This window comes from Salvelinus sp. IW2-2015, linkage group LG14 (assembly GCF_002910315.2).
Source record: "Salvelinus sp. IW2-2015 linkage group LG14, ASM291031v2, whole genome shotgun sequence".
Classification (NCBI taxonomy): Eukaryota; Metazoa; Chordata; class Actinopteri; order Salmoniformes; family Salmonidae; genus Salvelinus; species Salvelinus sp. IW2-2015.
The window spans coordinates 41,433,815-41,456,471 of NC_036854.1; the positions used below are offsets into that span (position 1 = coordinate 41,433,815).

Here is a 22,657-nt window from a genome sequence, read left to right on the forward strand (position 1 = left end):
CCTCTAGAATGGAGAAACTCTCTTCATTGAGTTAGGGTGACTCTGAGGGGAATGTATGTGGCACAGAGGAAGACGTTTTTATCTGGCAGATAGCCTCCTTGTTTATTGTTAACCAGATAAAGAATTCTCCTGTTTGATCAATTCGATTGAATTAATTAGTTCAGATGTATTACCATCATTAGCATTCCCCCTGAGTCTCTTGCCCTGTTTGATTCCTTTATTTGTGAGATGGTATGATATCTCCACTAAACCTAGTGGACAGCCAGTGAAAATCACCTCTGCCACATGTTTCCTGTTAGTACACAATATAACATCATCAATTTCTTTCAGGAAGGCTGGGTTTCTGCTCTTTAGCCCAAAAGCGGAGGACTTCAATCCTTGTAAATTCCAACATGCAACGTAAAAGACTTCATCACTTTTTTTCTTCTTTCTTCTTACCTTGCAAAATGGACAAACACTCACATCCAGAAGAACCATTAAATAGGACTTTTCAATTAAAGAAACTCTTATTTTGCAAATGTGATTTGTTTATATTAAGATAGAATTTGTGTCATGCCACTTGGCGGTGGAATGTAGTGTGAGAATGGTGGATTCATGTGCTCATCTTACCATGACCTCGGCCATCACATGTGACATAGTAGACTCAGCATTTGTTGATGTCACTCATTTGGTTGGTGGGGGCTGGGCAGTTGCTGCCTCTCACAGCCTGTGCGTAGCTCTGCCTGCTGGGCTGTGGCTCCTCCAGGTGTGGGTCTGCGTGGGGGCAGGGGGTGGGAGGCCGCTCTGGGTGGCTCTGAAGCTGGGCGTGGGTGGTCTGTGCTGCGCTGGCGTGTGTGGGCATTGAGTTGGGTGTGCTGTGGTCGTGGCTGGGGGTCCAGGTGCTGGTCCGGGATGTTGTCTCGGTGATCTCGGCAGGGCGGAGATTGCTCTGCTGTTCCGGGTGGAGAGGTCGGCTGCGGTTTAAAGCGACGTCCTTGAGAGTTCTTGGCAAGGATGGGGACTGTCTCCCTGTACAGGTGAACATGGTATAGAGACAGTCCAGATCGATGGGTGGATGGTGGGCCAGGTGTACATTGGGTCGCAGGGCACAGTCCCGGGATTAAGGCTGGCGTTTATTCTTTGGATTGTGCAGGGTGGAAGTCCTCCTCTGTTAGAAGGGTTGACACTATGATTCTTGTTGGGGAAGATTGCGGAGAGCCTTCTCAATCACTCCCCGTAGTGAAGTGGCCAGCCCTCTCCTGCTGAGCACGCAGGGTCGTTGCTTCGGCTGTGTATGATTAGGCTTGGCGACCGAGATGGTTCTTATCAAGCAGCTCCATGGCACTCTGCGTTGTTGGCACCACACCTTTTCTGTTTTGTGCTAGGGAAAAGTTTCTTCTCCTGAACTACTTCCCATTTGAGCCATTACAGGACGATGTCAGCCAGTGTTTCTTCTGGACTGGGGGGGGCAGAGGGGGGCTGTGGGTGTTGAGGCTGGGTGTGGCTGCTGCTGTCGGTTGCCACTGTCAGTGGAGGCTGTTTCTGTGGGTTGGGGAGAGGGATGCAGCAGCCAGGCTGGGGAAGTCTGGCTGGTTGAGCTGGTTCCTCTGCTGTGTGAGGGCAGGTCATAGGGTGTGATCTATCTGCCTGCAGCCCTGTCCTCTGCTCTCTTTCTCTCCTGCAGCTCCTCTCTAGTCGGTCAGCTCCTTATTGCTTGCTCTGCCTGTCTTTTGGAGCTCTCTCACCTCCGTTTGTTAGATCAGCCAGTTCTCTCTCACTTGAGTCCGTCTCTCTCTGCTGATACCCTCTTCAGCTGCTGTGTGCAAGGCTGCTGTCCTGCTCTGTCCTTACCTTGGTTAGGAGCGCCTCTAAGGTGTGGTTGACTCTGGTGCTGTTTGCTCAGCTCTCCCTGAGCAGGACCACCTCCCCCTCAGTTTGTGAATCCATCCCTCATGGCAGCCATGGTGTGAGAGGAGCCTTGTAGCCTGGCTCTGCACTGAGGGAGTCGTCTCCTCCTGGGCGCGTGTCCTCCACTCGATGTGGTGGGAAGAGAGTCTGGATGTGCCGTGTTCTGGTGGGGAGGGTAGGGGTGAGGGTGGTGTCGCTGGTGGAGTTGCTCTTGTGGGGGGCATGTCAACTCGGTGGTGTCCTATTTCTCTCTCCGACTCTTCGCTTAACTGGTCTGCAAAGTCTGTATTCAAACAGCCTAACTGTTACCTTGCACCATGACAGTTCCAGCTCTTGTAGAGGTTTGATTGATGTAATCATGGTGCTGTCAGGGTCGTCCTGGTCTCTTTGATTTCAGTTTCCACCCCCATTTACAGATTCGCCTCTTTCTTATGGCATGGGTAGTGAGAGCTGCTGCAATGAGCGCCATGCATTTGGCTGGTCAGTGAGGAAGAATAGATTACTCACGCACCGTTTTGTAGAAGGTCTGCCAAAAAAGGGTTTCTGGCCTCTCCTCTAGTAGTTTCTGTTTTAAAGTTCTTCCTCCTGTGTCATTTGTTGGCCTTTTTTGGGTAGAGAATTGATTCTGCGCTGAGGGGGAGTGAGGGACATGGCTGTACTGTGCGCTGCTGCTACTACTGCTCCTGTGCGACTTGTTCTTGCTGCCCGCTTGCCATGGCAACCGATTTGTTTGTCTTGCCTGTTCGCGGCTAGCTTTGTTCAAAAACAGCAAAAAAGAGTGAAAATCTCACACAAAAACTGCAAGATATGTTACAGTTAGTTTCCGTGCTCCTTTTGTGGTTTACTACTCACTCAGTTTTGGTCGTTCTTGATTCTGTAGTTGTCATTAAACTGCCTGCTGGTTCTGTTCTAGCTCGCTTTCTTACGGCTAGCTTGTTGTCTTGCTGGCTGAGTCTTTGTGTTGTAGCTAGCAGCTACGACTCAAAACTTTCTTAACTTTTGGGGCGCAAAGTATTTTTTTTTTTCTATTCTGAATGCAATAGAGTTGTTGTTCATACTTCGTGTCTGGAATTCTTCTGTCGGGATTAGAGTGTTTATCGCATTTCTAAAAACCAAAAAAAAATCAAATATATCAGGAGCCATGTGAGCATGGTTCTCTCTCTCTCTCTCTCTCTCTCTCTCTCTTCTTATCCTCTCCTCTCTCTCTCCTCTCTCTCTCTCTTCTCCTCTCTCTCTCTCTCTCTCTCTTCTCTTCTCTGCCTCGTCATGTCTCTGTGTCTCTTCTGTGTCTCTCTGTGTCTCTCTCTGTCTCTCTGTGTCTCTCTCTCTCTCTCTCTCTCTCTCAAAACACACACACATAACTCCTTCTGCTTGTTTGCCTCTCATCCTAAGCCAATATAGTGGGCTGAAAACCCCATTAAAATGACTTATTAGCCTTTAAGTTGTCTCAGACATGAATAGAAATGGGTTCCATTTGCATGTTGTGTGGTGTGTGCTTCAACTTCAGACAGGGGACCTTTTTTTCTCTCTCTTTTCTCGCTCTGTCACTTTTCTCTCTCTGTCTCTCTCTCTCTCTCTCTCTCTCTCCCTCTCTCTCTGTGAAGGATAGGCTGCGGTGGTGTAGTAAAGTGCACTAATTTGTCAGATGTGAGAGCTGCTCAGGTGATGGGGCACTCAACCCCAATGAGGTGCACCCCACTATTTACATCCGGGGCATGGAAGGGTCACAGCCAGCTCAAGGGCAATGTGGTCCTCAATCGGCTGTTCTCCTGAGGGATCAGCTTCAGCAGATTTGTGTCTCTTGTTTCTTTGTCTCATGACGCTGTTTACCCTCATCCTCCTCCTGTTTTTGTCCTCTTCCTCCCTCATTGAGTTCCAGTGGGATTGAAGTACCTGTGAAGTAGTTTATTTTTACAGGGGGCTTCAAAGAGGGATAGAGGTACGTAGAGAGAGAAAAGGCAGAGTGGAGAGATGTAAATAAAGAAAGAAAGAAAGAAAGAAAGAAAGAAAGAAAGAAGGAAAGAAGAAGTTGATTGAGACATACATTACACTATTGGGAGAGATGAGACAAAGCTGCAGTATTTGAGAGTACCTTTGAGCATGATTTACGTGGCTTGAAAGTTTTAAATTAGAGAGTTGTTATCTTGGCTTGGTACTCAGTAAGTTAGCAGGAGTTGTTATTTTGGCTTGGCCTTACTGCTGCTGCTAGGCTACATGCATTTGGCTGCTCCATCCACTCTGCAGAAGAGCTGAGTCCTGCTTATCATCAACTCTATAGACAGATCTGCAGAGATACAGTCAGCCCCATAGAGCTGTGTGGAAAACTAGACTAACATGCCAGTTACAGAGTTGCTTTTTTTGGCCAGGAATCAGGCGTTTGATCTTGAGAAAACAGCTTCATATAATCTGTTAGTGTTGTTATGTTTCTCGTCCAGGCCCATATGTAAGCCTCCACACATGGGCTCTGCGGGCAATCTGGACATTAAGGGMTAATTGATTTGACAATGTGCAGGGCTGTAACGAACAGAGTTCCCTGTGTAAGGAGTTTAGCCAAATATTTAGAAACCACACGTCACTCATTTGGCTTTGAAGGGATTTGTGGAATGAATGAACATAGAGGCCCATGCAGCTCATAAAAAGTATTATGTATGTGTTGTGTTGTAATTGAGTCATATTKTGGTCAGTTCTTTAAAGCTGGAATCCTTAATGGTGAAACTGCCATGTCCGTTTGCAATATTACTACAACCATTAAGTTACTGTAAACAACCAACACAGTTTTTACCATGTTGCACGACACTCCTTAACAAAATAAAAACAATATCAACTGTGGATTCCATCTTTAAAAAAATATTTTAATGTATTTTTTATGTACTTTTTACCCCCTTTTCTCCCCAATTTTGTGATATCCAATTGGTAGTTGCAGTCTTGYCCCATCTCTACAACTCCAGTGCGGACTCGGGAGAGGCGAAGGTCGAGAGCCATGCGTCCTCCGAAAAACGAACACACAAAGCCACATTGCTGTCTTGACAACTGCTCGCTTAACCCGGAAGCCAGCCGCACCAATGTGTCGGAAGAGACACAGTTCAGCTAGCGACCGAAGCCAGCTTGCATGCGCCCGGCCGCCACAAGGAGTCGCTAGAGCGCGATGGGACAAGGACATCCCAGGCAGCCAAACCCTCCCCTAACCCGGACGACGCTGGGCCGATTGTGCGCCGCCTCATGGGTCTCCCATTCGCGGCCGTCTGCGACACAACCTGGGATCAAACCCGGATCTGTAGTGACGCTTCTAGCGCTGATCAGTGCCTTAGACCGCTGCACTACTCGGGTGGCCCACGGATTCCATCTTTAATAAACTCAATGTTTGGCAGAGGGACCGTGGGAATGACTACCAAACAGAACAAACACACAAACGAGCCAGCGACTCACAGCATAGTCTCTGCCATTACATGTTACTAGATCGGTTTGTGCTGAATAAACAATGACCATAGGAGTTCAGACTATCTCTACATTGCCTTGTGTTGATGACTCATAGTCCCAAATCAAATGTTCCTCTCTGGGTACCGGATGCACGCTTTCATATCCAGGTGGGACATCTCCAACATTGGACAGAGGATCTAATATTTAACCGCACGAAACCCGTCAAGGCCTAGCCTTGATGTGTCAAATAAAAACCTCATGCATTCTTCTATCGCACGGCGTGACGGATCGAGGTGATGTCTATATCCAAAACATAATTTCCAGGGATCATAATAACATCTGGTTCTTTTGATTCAAGATGTCTTTTCTCCTACATACATTCCTCAAATCATAGCATATCCCCTATAGTACTGCTGATCCTAGTGGTTTCTTGGCTTTGGCTCTCTGCTCTTTCTCTCTTTCTCTCTTTCTTTGTCACCTGTTGTGAAGTCTTTTATGATCCATCTTGTCCTYTTCGCTATCTTCATCCTTCAATCTCCCCATCTCCCCATCAATCTCTGATCTCTGTTTCACCTGCGTGGTGTGTGTGTTAGGAGCTGTAAGATTAGCATGTTTGCACATCCTGGGTTGGAAGCGGTCCACGTGGCTCCATATAGATAGCTTTAATCAGCCGTGAAGCAGACCGTTCAATAGACAGTTTAGTCATCAGTGAAAAGACCCCCTATCATCTTAGGCCTCTCGGAAAGACCGGCTTGCATTACAAACACCCTATTCCAAATATATAGTGCACTACTTTTGACCAGAGCCCTGTGGGCCCTGCTCAAAAGTAGTGCACTAAATATAGTATAGAGAATAGGGTGCCATTTGGGGCGCAGAGCCCTATCATCTGCTCAAGATTAATGGAAACACATTTCTTTGATTATTTTCTTTTCCCTCCCAGTAAATATATGGTTGGTCACAAAGCAGAGAGAAATTAGTTTTGAATTTGCTATTCTGTTGTCCTTCTGGAAAGCAGTGCTTTTTTCCCCCAGAGTTGTTACGGTAGCTCAGTGTGAAAATAAATATCGCAAAGTCTTTCTTGGTAATGTCTGTGATATTTGTGTGTGCTGTCTGGCTCTATTAGCCAGAGCTTTGGTGCAATAACAAATAGGTCTGGAAGGTGTCTGCATTGGTACTTAGAAATTACTGTTTTGTCAGGGGTGGTAAAACTGATACATGGGCAACCATATACTTTTCCCGTCTTGCTAGCTTGCTTGCKAACACATGGGTCAACTTGAACTGGGTGTGCTATTGCTAACCCAGCAAGCATTTCCACATGTGGGCCCAATGTGGGCTTAAACATTGGACCCATGTAGGCTGCTCAAATTGGGCTGGATGCGCCTTTGCTCATTGCGTCCACATTGGCCCCAAGGCTGGTGGCACCAAGGCTGGTGGGCCCAAGGCAGYCCTCACTTTGCCTGAACCTGAAATAAGACCAGCCTGTTGGATTGTCGGCCTGTTACATTGTATCAAGAAGACATCAAAGTTGTTGCTATTATATATACAGCATTATTACCAGAGAAGCTTAGCGCTCCTCCTGCCACATGAATGTATTTAACTTTGTATCAGAGAAACAACAACAGGTAAAATACAGAAGTTTAGTAATAAAAATAGTACAATTAATCAATGGTTACAGGATGAATGATGATAATGGCGTATGATCGATACAGGAGAAATTGATGAATTCAAAAGGTTGTTTACCAGCAAATGGTTAGAGGATGATATTCTCAATTTGGACAGAGCAACATTTAAACCCTCAAGACTAGACTTAACAGGTCCCGTGGGTGCAAACAAGTATGGTCTATGAATTGTGAATGGAGGAAGTAACTTCAAATCGGCAAGTAGTAGTCCAGTTCTAATGTTGAAGTTATTACTTAACGTTAACCTAAAGAGCTACACATTACACATCATGGTAATACAAGAGAGACAAGAAATGTAGCTGTATAGTCCAACACAGGTTAGCGGACACCAACCCAACATGGGTCAGCACACACCATGCCCTTCATATAATACATGAAATGGGGGTCAGATGGCAGTGCGGCCTCGCTAACTGACGGTGCGGCCTCGCTAACTGACGGCGCGGCCTCGCTAACTGACGGTGCGGCCTCGCTAACTGACGGCCTCGCTAACTGACGGTGCGGCCTCGCTTGCTAACTGACGGTGCGGCCTCGCTAACTGACGGCCTCGCTAACTGACGGTGCGGCCTCGCTTGCTAGCTGACGGTGCGGCCTCGCTAACTGACGGTGCGGCCTCGCTAACTGACGGTGAGTCGGCCTCACGCAAGCTCAGAGATCGGAGTCCTGGGAGGCTGGTCAAGCCTGGCACTTCAAAAGGGACTTTTCCTGGCCAGTGTGGTCAACCAGGGTCCCTGGTCTAAAGTGGGTTGATAGGCCCCTGTCCAGCAAAAGGTGGTTGTGCTGGTGTGATTTGAGGGTCCATTCCTACTACTATAAGATTCTATCTGAAGAAAGACGATTCTGAGATAATTATCTTTAAAGTTCTGAACCCTCATTGGTTTGAATGGTGTTTTGTATAGTTTTTTAAAAACTTAACATGAATTGGGGTATTTGCAAACCACGCCCAAGATATTCTGAGCCCCCACCTCTACAAATTGTGAAGCAGGTCTACGATGGTATGTGGTGTGGGCTGACCTGTGTTAGGTTTGGTGTGGCTGACCGTGCTTAAGCTTGGTGTTGGGCTGACCTGTGCTAGGCTTGGTGTGGGCTGACCTGTGCTAGGCTTGTTGTGGGCTGTCCTGTGCTAGGCTTGTTGTGGGCTGTCCTGTGCTAGGCTTGGTGTGGGCTTACCTGTGCTAGGTTTGGTGTGGGCTGACCTGTGCTAGGCCTTGGTGGGGCTGACCTGGTGCTACGGCTTTGGTGTGGGCTAGCCTGTGCTAGGCTTGGTGTGGGCTGACCCGTGTTGTGCTAGTGCCTGCTAACCTGTGTTGGATTGTGTAGGCTAGCCCGCGTTAGGCTGAGGTGGGATTGGTGTGGGCTAGCCCGTGCTGGACTGATGTGGGATTGGTGTGGGCTAGCCCGTGCTGGACTGATGTGGGATTGGTGTGGGCTAGCCTGTGCTGGGCTGATGTGGGATTGGTTTGGGCTATCCTGTGCTGGGCTGATGTGGGATTGGTGTGGGCTAGCCTGTGCTGGGCTGATGTGGGATTGGTGTGGGCTAGCCTGTGCTGGGCTAGCTCACATTTGGCTGGTGTGGGCTTGGTATGAGTGTTGTGAGGGCTAGCCCTTGCCCACCAAATACCCACATGGGGCCAGAATTGGGACTGGGGCGTGTTCTTTTGTGTTGTATCATTACTGACCCCTGACCTTGTAGTTCCTATGTTAGAGAGATGTAGTGGAATTTATGAATGACACTGCATCGAATGGCGCACTGACTGAGATGTATTACTACTGTTTCCCTAGGCCTATAGCTCAAGACCACTACTAACGGAAAAATAGCATTATGGCAATAGTAATAGCATTTCAGCCCTGCAGATCTGTTTGCTTTGTTGATTAGCAACTCTGAGGAGCGAGGAGCAAATTCCTGTCTACATCGGCTTAGTCTGTCTGGTCGGGAGGTTGGTTGGAGGCTGGAGGGTGTTTTTGTTGGGTCTCACGTACACACGTTTCTCTCCAGGGTCTTCCTCCCTTTGTTCCAAATGACGACCCAGATGAGTCACGTTTAATTTGGGAAGKGGGATCTATGTTTCCTCCTCACCGTTTTCTTTCAATGTCTGGGAAGCAACGGAGAGCAACTGCCGCAACAGAGATATCAGAGGGAGAGAGGACAGCTCCTTAGTTTGTTGTTGTTGTGTCTGGTCATCTGTGTATGTCTGCTTGGCGGACACATCCAAGGGCTTGAGAGAGTTCTCTCTCTCAGTAAATCGTTTGGCTTGCTTCTCTGTCAGGACAGTAAAGACTCTCTCTCTGTCGGATGGGATTTATTTTGAGTGCTACAGCTTACTGATCTTGAGTCAATCGCACTTTTCCAATTTGTGTCTTTTCAGAGCCTCTACATCATTGGGAAAGTCCTCTCTCCTAAGTGGTTGTCCATTTCATCTTCCAMTCTTTCTGTAGGGTCAAAGGCTGCTGCTTATTCATGGTCAATATTTTGTGAAAATCTGTCTTTATGACTTTACATCAGATTAGAGACCAAATATTAGGCAGCCCTTGGGCATGAGAGCCAGAATGTTCTATTTAAAACCTCCATTCTTCACTCCCTGTCTCTAGCCTGAGTTGGTTCCCACTACTCTCGGCCTGCGTYCCAAATGGCACCCTATWTCCTATATAGGGAAAGACACACACTCTGGTCAAAAGCAGTGTACTATATAGGGAATAAGGTGCCATTTGGGACTGAGCCTGGAAGTCCATCTCAGTCCCCTGTGGTGGCCCCTCTGTGCCCCAGTGGCAGATGTGAATTCAGGTCACACTGATATATTCGGCAGAGGTCCCCTCTCCTTTCACTAGGGACATCAATATGGACTATGCGGCTAGGAGACTGAGGTATTTAAATAAGCATGCTGTCTGCCTGACATATTTTATTCATTGCTGCAAATAATTCAAACTTCTCAATTCTCTTTGCCAAAAGCAKAAGGGTTTTTGAGAAGCACAAGACAATGCTCAGTCACACTGAGTTACGTTAGAATTCCGCAGTCAATGACGAACAGCACAGCATCTGAAGAGAGAGAGAGAGAAATAAAGAGAGAGAGTGACAGAGAGAGGGAGTGCGAAAAGAAAGAGAGAGAGAACGAAAGAGGTGGAGTGAAAGAGAGGGAGAGAGAGGGGGTTCTAGGAGGAGCCAAAAGAAAATGTCTCCTCACCTGCCTGATAGCCATCCAATCTTCCCTGTCCAGTGTCCTCTTCATAACCTTATCAGTATTCCCATGCATTAGCTCCCACCTATCTCCATTACACTGCATTGGCAGCCAGTCAGGGCCACTCTAACTCTGGCAGGTATCTACGGTGGCAGGACACTAAGGACACACTGTACTCCCTGCCATTTAAATGATTGGAAACTTCCAAGTAATACATTAAAGCTCTGGCTCCACAAGATAAAGTTGATTGTGCCATGCTATGTTATTAGAGCAGGTTGAGAGAGGTAGCAAACGCAAGGTTTCTAGAGAGACGGAAGGGGATGGAGACGGTGTCCTTTACTCACCTTGGTGATGACTGGGCAATTTAATTGACAGTAAAAAAAAATGATAAATCTATCTAGATAAACCTAAAGCTTTATTTGTGTAAGGCTTTGTTTGTGTTTCGCACACTGCACATCATTAGGAGGTAATTTATTTATGTTTAATTGCACTTTTGCCCCCGCTAGCTACAGGGAGAGGATTAGTCAAGTAAATATTAGTATTAGTGTTTTCCTCCAGACAGAGAGAGAGATGAGGGTTATCCACATGAGATCTGAACCTCCTAGATGAGACAGATAGAGAGATGAGGGTTATCCCCATGAGATCTGACCTCTAGAGAGACAGAGAGAGAGATGAGGGTATCACCATGAGATTTGACCTCTAGAGAGACAGAGAGAGATGAGGGTTATCCACATGAGATCTGACCTCTAGAGAGACAGATAGAGAGATGAGGGTTATCCCCATGAGATCTGACCTCTAGAGAGACAGAGAGAGAGATGAGGGTTATCCACATGAGATCTGACCTCTAGAGAGACAGAGAGAGAGATGAGGGTTATCCACATGAGATCTGACCTCTAGAGAGACAGAGAGAGAGAGATGGGGGTTATCCCCATGAGAAGCGACCTCTCTGTGATGCATGCTGGTCTACAAAGTCCTGTCTGCCCTAGGCTGCTCCTAATCCCTTCACTGTAGGGCCAGATTACACCTTCATCTTGTTAGAGGCCCTGTGTGTGTCTGTGTGCRTCTGTGTGCGCCACCCCAGTGAATCCGAGATCGATGCCTGGTTCGTTTTAAGTGGTCCTCATGGTTATTTAACGTGGGACCATCCCGTTTTCTATTCTACATCACTAATCCAATCAGAAATGATTTTATTGACGTGTCGTATCATATTAGTAAAGGGTTGGAGAGGCTGTGATAAAATGCCCTCCAAAAACACACAGGGACGCCCCACTCAATATTACCTACAATCCTCCACTGGTCCCACGTTAGAGTATGTTTGTGTGTGTGTGTGTTGTGTGTGTGTGTGTGTGTGTGTGTGTGTGTGTGTGTGTGTGTGTGTGTGTGTGTGTGTGTGGTGTGGTGTGTGTGTGTGTGTTGTGTACGTGTCGGAATATCGATTTTAACGTTTCTGAAACGATGAGATTGCTGACCGTCTTCATGTCTGTTTGCCATCAATGACGTCTCTCTAACTTTCTCATAACAAGCTCAAATCATCATATCACATTTCAGGGACGGCCTGGAAAGCCTCACAGCGCTTGTGTTGTCTGCCTGGGAGTGATGTCAGAGGTTTAGGAGCGGTTGCCCCAGACCCGCAGTCAGTGGTTCAGCTGGAAGCCTTGATGAGTTAAGATGGACATTAAGATGGATGTTGTCATCATTTGTGGAWGAGTTAGAAGATTCCCTTGTGGGCAGCGAATGCCTTTTGTAGGGAATGAAAATGACCTTCAAAATAATACCCTGGCGAGGCCTCAGATATGAATCCATGACAAAACCTTCACATAAACACGGTAAAGCCACAAGTTACAGTAGTGGAACACGTGGTTTTAGATGTGCTCTGAAGGGTTTGGTGAACATACCATCAAAGGGAGAGTGARTGAAATAAGTGAGTGGCTCTGTAAGAACAGGACCTGTTCAGCCTGTGTGCTCAGAGCTACCTGGTTGAACCCGGCAATATACCCTCTAGATTTCTTATTTGTTCATGTGAGGCTGCTTAAAAGGGAATAAAGAGAGGGAGATATGTCTGTCTGCCTCTCCCTCTGTGTTCACCGCCCCTATTCACAGTGATCATACACATCTGGTCAATATTTSAACATTTCCCATCTCCAATCCCTTTCTCCCATGGATTTCAGAGCCACTTTTGGCCCACTCCAGGATGAGAGGAGTGAACAAAAACAGGAAGAAAGCCATACAGTATTCAGGGTAGGTTGATAGGTCCATCATCGCCCTGCCCTGACCGTCATCTGTGATTATCATTACAGTGTAGATGAAGGCTTTCTAGGTCTGGGTGTTGAACAATATCCCCCTCTACATCCAAGGTCTATTATGGATGTGCTTGTATAATATACAGTATGTCAAAGCTCACTAATATGAGTCCTTGCCACAGCAATTTGTAACATCATTTATTGAGGCCAAGTCCATGCACGCCGATGTCATTTCATCATCCTCTCTCTCCCCTTCCCTCCCTCTCTCATTTCCTCTCCCCCTCCCTATTTCCTCCAGTCTTGTCTAGGCCTTGTGGTAATAATCATTTAATATAATCCTGGACGGACGTGGAACGGGGGGAATAGGGGTGTGTTCGTGTGTGTGTGGGGAGGGGGTGTTATATAATTACAATCCCTCTGAGGTGGCTCGTCATTCGAACCCTGAACTAGACATGAACTGGCCATTGACAGGGAAGGACCGTGTATTAAAAATCATTATTGAATTCCTTGGGCCATAATTTAGGAATAACATAGCTGAGACCCTTTTCTCTCTCTGCATGCCTCCCAGTCATCCTGACACACACACACACACACACACAGAATCAATCATGCACCTTCACACACCACACACCACACACACACACACTCCCACACACACAGAGTGTAGCTATCAGATGGGAGGCAGAACGTGGGCATATGCTGCCTGATATCTGTTGAAAGATGACAGGTGGTTGCCCTGGTATTTGCATAATTATGTATGTTGTGAGCAGGACTGTATCAAGCCGTAAACAAATCCATATGGCCTTTGGAGGACCAAAGCACTTCACCCCACAACTACTTACAATTTAAAACCAGGAATGCCAGGTGTAGTGTGCAGTACCTGGCAAGAATCCTTCTTATGCATGGGAGAGCAATAGAGAGTGGTATTGCAGCATATGCAAAGATATCCTACCCACTTCAACACCCATTTTAAAGTATGAGGGCTACTCAGGCTCGTTGGCCACTCCATGTCTTTATTCCAAATGGCACCATAATCCCTATATAGTGCACTCCTTTTGACTAGAGCTCTATGGGCCCTGATCAAAWGTAGTGCGCAAAATAGGGAATATGGTGCCATCTGGGACTCAGTCCTTGGGTCCTGTGATCAGTGAGAAGTGTCATATGAGGATGGTGATGAAGATGAAGGAGAGGTTACAGAGAAACAGGCCATTATCAGTGAGGAGACCAGGCCTCCCAGTACTTTTCTCTCTCCTCTCTTCACTATAAACTAAAGCTTACAATATTTATTTTYCCTCATCAATCTACACACAATACCCCAAAGTTTTTATTTTTCATTTTTTGTTGTTGTGTTAAATACGTGTTTAGACCCTTGGCAATGACACTCTAAAGTGAGCTCAGGTGCATCCTGTTTCCATTGATTATCCTTGACATGTTTCTACAACTTGATTCAGCTTTGGTAAATTCATTTGATTGGACACGATTTGTAAAGGCACACACCTGTCTATATAAGGTCCCACAGCTGACAGTGCGTGTCAGAGCAAAAACCAAACCAAGAGATCGAAGGAATTGTCCGTAGAGCTCCGAGACAGGATTGTGTCGAGGCACAGATCTGGGGAAGGGTACCAAAAAATGTCTGCAGCATTGAAGGTCCCCCAAGGACACCGTGGCCTCCATCATTCTTAAATAGAAGAAGTGTGGGACCACCAAGACTCATCCTACAGATGGCTGCCCGGCCAAACTGAGCAATCGGGGAAGAATGGCCTTGGTCAGGGAGGTGTCCAAGAGCACAATGGTCACACTGACAGAGCTCCGGAGTTCCTCTGTGGAGATGGCCATTATGGTTGAGTGGCCAGACGGAAGCGACTCCACAGTAAAAGGCACATGACAGCCCATTTGGAGTTTGCCAAATGGTAACCAAAAGACTCTCAGACCATGAGAAACAAGATTCTCTGGTCTGATGAAACYAAGATTGTTTGGCCAAACAAGACCTCAGTTTTTTTTTTGTAGACCTCCACGAGTCTGGTTCATTCTTGGGAGCAATTTCCAAACGCCTGAAGGTACCATGTTCGTCTGTACAAACAATAGTATGCAAGTATAAACAACATGGGACCACRCAGCCGTCAWACCGCTCAGGAAGGAGACGCGTTCTGTCTCCTAGAGATGAACGTACTTTGKTGCAAAAAGTGTGAATCTATCCSAGAACAACAGCAAAGGACATTGTGAGGATGCTGGAGGAATCAGGTACAAAGTATCTATATCCACAGTAAAATGAGTCCTATATCGACATAACMTGAAAGGCCATTCAGCAAACCGCCATAAGAAAGCCAGACTGCTGTTTGCTACYGCACATGGGTACAAAGATAGTAGTTTTTGGAGAAATGTTCTCTGGTCTGATGAAACAAAAATAGAACTGTTTGGSCATAATGACCATCGTTATGTTTGGAGAAAAAAGGGGAGGCTTGCAAGCCAAAGAACACCATCCCAACCGTGAGGCACAGGGGTGGTAGCATCATGTTGTGGGGGTGCTTTGCTGCAGGAGGGACTGGTGCACTTAACAAATAGATGGCATCATGAGGCAGGAAAATTACGTGGATATATTGAAGCAACATCTCAATACATCAGTCAGGAAGTTAAAGCTTGGTCGCAAATGTGTCTTCCAAATGGACAATGACCCCAAGCGTACTTCCAAAGTTGTGGCAAAATGGCTTAAGGACAACAAAGTCAAGGTATTGGAGTGGCCATCACAAAGCTCTGACCTCAATCCTATAGAACATTTGTGGGCAGAACTGAAAAAGTGTGCGCGAGCAAGGAGGCCTACAAACCTGACTCAGTTACACCAGCTCTGTCAGGAGGAATGGGCCAAAATTCACCCAGCTTATTGTGGGAAGCTTGTGGAAGGCTACCCGAAACGTTTGACCCAAGTTAAACAATTTAATGGCAATGCTACCAAATACTAATTGAGTGTATGTAAACTTCTGACCCACTGGGAATGTGATGAAAGAAATAAAAGCTGAAATAAATCATTCTCTCTACTATTATTATGACATTTCACATTCTTAAAATAAAGTGGTGATCCTAACTGACCTAAGACAGGGAATTTTTACTTGGATTAAATGTCAGGAATTGTGAAAAACTGAGTTTAAATGTATTTGGCTAAGGTGTATGTAAACTTCCGACTTCAACTGTAGAAACCAGACACAYGCTCATTGCTCTCATGGAGCACGTAAATATTGGTTTGAAATAAAACAAAACTTGTTTCTCGTAAGTGTAGCGGGTTGTGAACTCTGCAAACAACATTTCCTCTCCGAGAATGTGAACGGTAAATTGCTGTAATTAATACATGCATTAACAGAAATGAATGTAACCAAATGATAGGGATTAACGCTCAATTGCCTGTTTTACAAACAGTAGGCTTCCAACATGGGCATTCATAAAAGTGCACAGGAGCCAACACTGTGTACTATTCTACTTTGAGAAATAGTAGGGCGTCCATTTTTTTGTCTCGCCTAGGACCGGGCCTGATCAGAAGTTGATTCGTGTATAAATTAAGAGAAGATTCCGTATCAAATTATACCATGCCAGGTTGGGAAGGATTGGCGCACTGACCATTTGACATAACATTAGTGCGTTATAGGMCTCAGAGCCAGAACAACCTTGTCTACTGCTGTTGAATAATTAATGATGGATCAGACACATCCAACCTTTTTTAATAGAAGACCAATATATTTATTGACTGTATAAAAGAAAGACCACGCATCAAAACATTTGTTTTACTGAAGTGCCATAACATATAGCACTCTACATCCCCCTGCATAGCTACTCCAGCATCACACGACAGCTGGAAAGAGGAGGAGATGTAGAAGGTTTAATAGACAGACTAAGTTAGCAATACAATTGTTTATAATCGTTAGTAAACACTCACGCTATTAGATAAAGTAAAAAAAAAAAAAAAAGAAGTTAAATCCTAAAATGGATGTAGGCCTATTTAAACATTTTTGACGGTTAATATATTTTCATAACGTCCTCATCCATAACCGTCAGTTACACGGTTATTCAATTACCGTCACAGCCCGACACTTTTATATGGCTGGCTGCCTGGGATCGGCCTCGGCTTGCAGATACAGTAGAGTACATGCCCTGTAGTTGAATTCCATTACAGCCCAGGGACAAGCAGGGAACAGCTCTCTACTATCTGTAGTCACGGGCCACAGCCAAGCTAAACGGCCCACAGTTCAGTCTAGTGTTTCATTGGGGCTCAGAAGACCAGGCACTGCAGCTTCACAACTATTTCCCATGTGTTTTACAGTCACACAATAGCCTGCCCGATAGGTACTGTGTGGGATGTTGTTGGCTGGTWTTCTGGTGGAAAATGATACAGTGACAGTCAGCACATAGGACGTCATTGTAAAAAATAATTTGTTTCGTAACTGACTTGCCTAGTTAAATAAAGGTTACATTTWAAAAAAATAGACCCTGTAGTGTAGAGACTTGCAGTCAAGGAGTAAGTCAATATTTATTAAGTAGTAACAGCGCTAATGTGTTTTTCAGGTGTACTGTACAATATGTGATATGCTAACCTTTCTCTCTCTCTGTCTCTCTCTCTCCCTCTATCTGTCTCTCTCTCTTTCTCTCTCTCTCCTCTGTCTCTCTCTTTCCCCTTTGTCTCTCTCCGTCTCTCTCGTCTCTCTCTCCCCTCTCTCTCGCTTTCTCTTTCTCTCTCCCCTCTTTCCCTTTCTCCCCTCTGTCTCTCTCCCCTCTTTCTCTCTCTGTCTCTCTCTCTCCCCTCTTTCTCTTTCTGTCTCTCTCCCCCCTCTCTCTCTGTCTCTCTCTCTCCCGTCTGTCTCTCTCTCCCCCCTGTCTCTCTTTGTCTCTCTCTCCCCTCTTTCTCTATCTTTCTCTCCCCTTCCCTCTTTCTCTATCTTTCTCTCCCCTTCCCTCTCTCTCTTTCTTTCTCTCCCGCTTCCCTCTCTCTCTAGACATGCCTCTCCATGTTCGGCGCAGTAGCGACCCCTCTCTGGCAGGCCTTCCCCTGGGTGACCCACATACAGCACCGGAGGAACCATCCCGTAAGAACCCCACACGATGGTCCACCACGGCAGGCTTTCGCAAGCACAACCACCACCACAGCCACAGCCAAAACACTGGGACCAACAGCCTGGAGCGCAAGGTACAGTAACCCAAAACCTAACCCTTATCCTAACACAGCCATAGCCAGAACACAGGGACCAATAGCCTGGTACAGTACAGTGAACTATCCCAACCTCATGACCTAGGTCATGCCCAGTAGGGACAAAACGTTTTGTAACAGGGAGGTACTACTCATTTACAATGGTGCCCTGACGACAACAATACAACAAGTTCTATATGATCAATACAAATAAAATTAACTACAAATTACAGAATCAACATGACAGCTTCAAACTCCCCATTTTACATTCAATCCAAACATTTGCAATTCTCATTTAATTCATTCAACATTAAAGTCCTAAACTGCCCTAGATGCACCCGAGAGTCAAGATGTAGGGAGTTTTGTAGGCTATTCCAAAAATGGGAGGCATTCAAACTGAAGGCGGATTTACCTAGATCGGTACGTACTAATGGAACCTCAAGAGTTAACCATCCCTGTGAATGGATTTGGTGTGTCATTTTTTTTTATTTTAACAGTGAAGTGAGGTAGGTCGGAAGCTTCTGTAGTAGAGCTTTATAAACAAAAAGGGAGTAATGAAGTGATCTACAGGACTTAAATGAGGACCAATTAAAAGTGTGTGTTTTTGTTGTCCATTTTGGTACGGTGTGCCCTACTGAACACGACTCTGGTAGTACCACCCTGCCTGAAATGTCATTCAGCTTCAAGGATACTGGTCATTAACCCCTTAGTTAATCCTTTACCCACCACTTTTAGGAAGCTAACCCCTATTCTTTATTGAAAATAATGAAGATCACAGCTTTGAGCATATATCCTTTGTTCTAATTTACTTTTGAGGGTCGTCTGATGTGAACCAGAAGTGAATGTGAAAAGCTTATTTTAGGGTTCACCCTCCCTGAAGCTTAAAAAAGAACAGCTAGGCCTATTAACTAGATCAAAATGGCTGCCGACAAGCCTTTAGTGCTTTGAAACAACTGATATTCCAAATGAGATGGAGGGAAGAAGGGGAARATGGAGTGCTCAGAATGTGACACAGCAACCCTCGACATGATTAGAGCGTTGGATGATAATCCTATTTAAAAGCACTTTAGTTGTCACCGGCGCCATAATCTTACTGCACGCCGCTCGTCGCTTCCAAGAGGCTACRGGGGGAAAACGGAGACATAAATAATAAGTCTGTTATTGTACCTTTCATTTGGTGGCAGAATACAGACTTTTTGGTTTAATATCATAGGCTTAAGCAGATGGAGTCAGTGGCATTGTTGCTCGATATGCCTCTGTCTATTCTCATCTGTTAACGACTTGATGTTAAATACAGTATATTTAGRCCGCTCTGGCTATAGAATATTTCATCTTGGCAGAAAGTTGAATCCAAAATGAAACACGTTAACAAAACATCAAAACTATTCATATTTTACCGGCTAATTTCTGACCAAAACATATGGACAGAAAATGTACCATATTTTCAAAGACCACTTTGCTTTGTCTACAGCTGCTTGACTTGAGCTTCGCACGCCACGTTCCACTCATTATATTTGCCCTGTTTCCTATGACTTCAACAGATGAATCGTCCATTTTTCCTACATCATCTCAATATAGTGATATATAGCCGATGGGACTCTTGATTCATCAAGCTAGCATTGTAAAATCTTGACGTTCCTCAATGACTTTACAATGCATCTGTCAACTCTGCTCCCTCCTTTCCTCTCTCCTCTTAGCTAGCTAAGCCTTTGTGCTTAGCACCGAGCACTAAACAGGTTTAGCAGAGCCAGCAGTAAATATGTGCTCGATGATTTACAGCCTCTCTGGATTTGTGTTTTCTGTGTCGTTTTATAAGTCGTAAAAAATTCAAGAGTGGACTCCTTTGTCTCTTGTCTGCCTGTGTTGTGCTGTGTGAACGGAGCACGGTTTGTATGTTGTGACTGTGATGGTTATCATTGAGACCAGGCGTCTCAATAGGCCTCTGACCCGTATCTTTATGGCCCTGTCTGCACCCCTTCCCTTCCTTCAGCCTCTCTCTCCGGCCTCCTTCCTCCTGTCCTTCCTCAGCCGTGGTCCTTGGTCACGCTGCATTCAGCTCTAGTAAACCATATGGATTGTTTTAGCATACAGGAGACATACATGATCTCCCTCAGGAGTGTTGCCGGGCAGAACTTTTTGGAGTATCTAGTGCTAGGGCTGTGGTGGTCATGCCATTTTGTCAGCCGGTGATTGTCAAGCAAATATCTCCCGATCTCACGGTAATTGACCGTTAATTAACATAAACACATTTAGCATCCCTAAACTTCCACCCATAGCCTACAAGACTCTGATGCTGACCTTTCAAATCAAATACAATTTTACATACACATGGTTTTACATACAATGGTCACATACACATGGTTAGTGGTTGTGCTTCTWGTTCCGACMRTGCAGTAATATCTAACAAGTAGTCTAACAATTTCACAACAACTACCTTTTACACACAAGTGCAAAGGAATGAATAAGAATATGTACATATAAATATATGGATGAGCAGTGGCCGAACGGCATAGGCAAGATGCAGTAGATGGTATAGAGTACAGTATATACAGTGGGGAGAACAAGTATTGGATACACTGCCGATTTTGCAGGTTTTCCTACTTACAAAGCATGTAGAAGTCTGCAAATWAATWTTATGGATTTTTGTTTTAGATTCCGTCTCTCACAGTTGAAGTGTACCTATGATAAAAATTACAGACCTCTACATGCTTTGTAAGYAGGAAAACCTGCAAAATCGGCAGTGTATCCAATACTTGTTCTCTCCACTGTACATATGAGATGAGTAATGTAGGGTATGTAAACATTATATAAAGTGGCATTGTTTAAAGTGACATTGAGACATTTATTACATCCAATTTTTTATTATTAAAGTGGCTAGAGATTTGAGTCAGTATGTTGGCAGCAGCCACTCAATGTTAGTGATGGCTGTTTAACAGTCTGATGGCCTTGAGATAGAAGCTGTTTTTCAGTCTCTCGGTCCCAGCTTTGATGCACCTGTACTGACCTCGCCTTCTGGATGATAGCGGGGTGAACAGGCAGTGGTTCGGGTGGTTGTTGTCCTGATGATCTTTTTGGCTTCCTGTGACATCGGGTGGTGTAGGTGTCCTGGAGGGCAGGTAGTTTGCCCCTGTGATGCGTTGTGCAGACCTCACTACCCTCTGGAGAGCCTTGCGGTTGTGTGCGGAGCAGTTGCCGTACCAGGCGGTGATACAGCCCGACAGGAGGCTCTCGATTGTGCATCTGTAAAAGTTTGTGAGTGCTTTTGTGACAAGCCAAATTTCTTCAGCCTCCTGAGGTTGAAGAGGCGCTGTTGCGCCTTCTTCACCACGCTGTCTTGCTGTGGGTGGACCAATTCAGTTTGTCCGTGATGTGTACGCCGAGGAACTTAAAACTTTCCACCTTCTCCACTTACTTGTCCTGTCGATGTGGGGGGTGCACCCTCTGCTGTTTCCTGAAGTCCACGATCATCTCCTTTGTTTTGTTGACATTGAGTGTGAGGTTATTTTCCTGACACCACACTCCGAGGGCCCTCACCTCCTCCCTGTATGCTGTCTCGTCATTGTTGGTAATCAAGCCTACCACTGTAGTGTCGTCTGCAAACTTGATGATTGAGTTAGAGGTGTGCATGACCATGCAGTCGTGGGTGAACAGGGAGTACAGGAGAGGGCTGAGAACGCACCCTCGTGGGTGTTGAGGATCAGCGGGGTGGAGATGTTGTTTTCTACCCTCACCACCTGGGGGCGGTCTGTCAGAAAGTCCAGGACCCAGTTGCACAGGGCGGGGTTGAGCCCCAGGGTCTCGAGCTTAATGACGAGTTTGGAGGGTACTATGGTGTTAAATGCTGAGCTGTAGTCRATGAACAGCATTCTTACATAGGTATTCCTCTTGTCCASATGGGATAGGGCAGTGTGACTGCGATTGCGTCGTCTATGGAACTATTGGGGTGGTAAGCAAATTGGAGTGGGTCTAGGGTGTCAGGTAGGGTGGAAGTGATATGATCCTTGACTAATCTCTCAAAGCACTTCATGAAGTGAGTGCTACGGGGCGTTAGTCATTTAGCTCAGCTGTGGGTTACACTAGTTMATTTAGCAGACAAGATTTGCTTAGAATTTTGAGGCATTATTTTATATTATTTCATAGTATGAAGAATACAATTGAACAGAGCTGAATAAAATATAAAGGATATTTTCTCCAAACGATTTGAAGCACATGCGGCTATTCTGTGATGAGCGGTGAACAAAGAMACAGGTACTCCKAAATGCTTAATTTAGAGTTATGTCATTTTAGTTGTGATACAATCGTTKGGCTATATGTTCTGATTTGTAATACATTTCGTCAGCCAACAAGATGAATAGGCCTAGCGAACTGCAAAAGCCCTAGCCTATGTCAATTTACTATCCCCCATAGTACAAAAGTTTACCTATTCTGTGCGAGAAATAAGTATTCCAAATATAGTCTGGGACAGTTGTGGGATGCGATAGATCCCAAATTAATACAACCACTAGCATGAMAAAAACAGTTTTAAGCAATGAGCCTGACACAACAGATCAGAACATTGATGAACTATCCACACATGGAGGTAGGCTATGAGCACAAATGTTCCATTAGCAGGAAAACACCATTCTCGAAAGTGACCGCAAATGCGATTATAAAGGTGCATTTTTATGTGAAAATTATCTTCATCAAACATGAMACTTACGTGTGTATGCCAGTCAGGCTGTACGCCCGTTGTAAAGAGGATTAATGTGCTTCATTTTAAGAAGTTATTTGGCCACTTTCATTGTGATACAAATCTTATCTGAACATATAGGCCTATGGGCTAGGCTACATGAGGTGTACGACTATGATTTTAAAAAGTCACACAAAAAAAGGCTTGTGCTGTTTCTTGCCTTAAGCTGGGCATCATACATAAGTGATAATATATAATTCACAAGTGATAGGCTTATATTGTCACCCATCAAACTATTCTTGATTTAATATTGTTTTTACATATACTAAATAATATAAAGTACCAGTCAAAAGTTTGAACACACCTACTCATTCAAGGGTTTTTCTTTATTTTTATTATTTTCTACATTGTAGAATAATAGTGAAGAC

At 45.3% G+C, this 22,657-nt stretch overlaps 1 pseudogene; it reads left to right on the top strand.

The window, feature by feature from the left end:
• Positions 1–22,657, top strand: part of LOC111973562 (partitioning defective 3 homolog) — an 807,950-nt pseudogene that overhangs the window by 245,517 nt on the left and 539,776 nt on the right.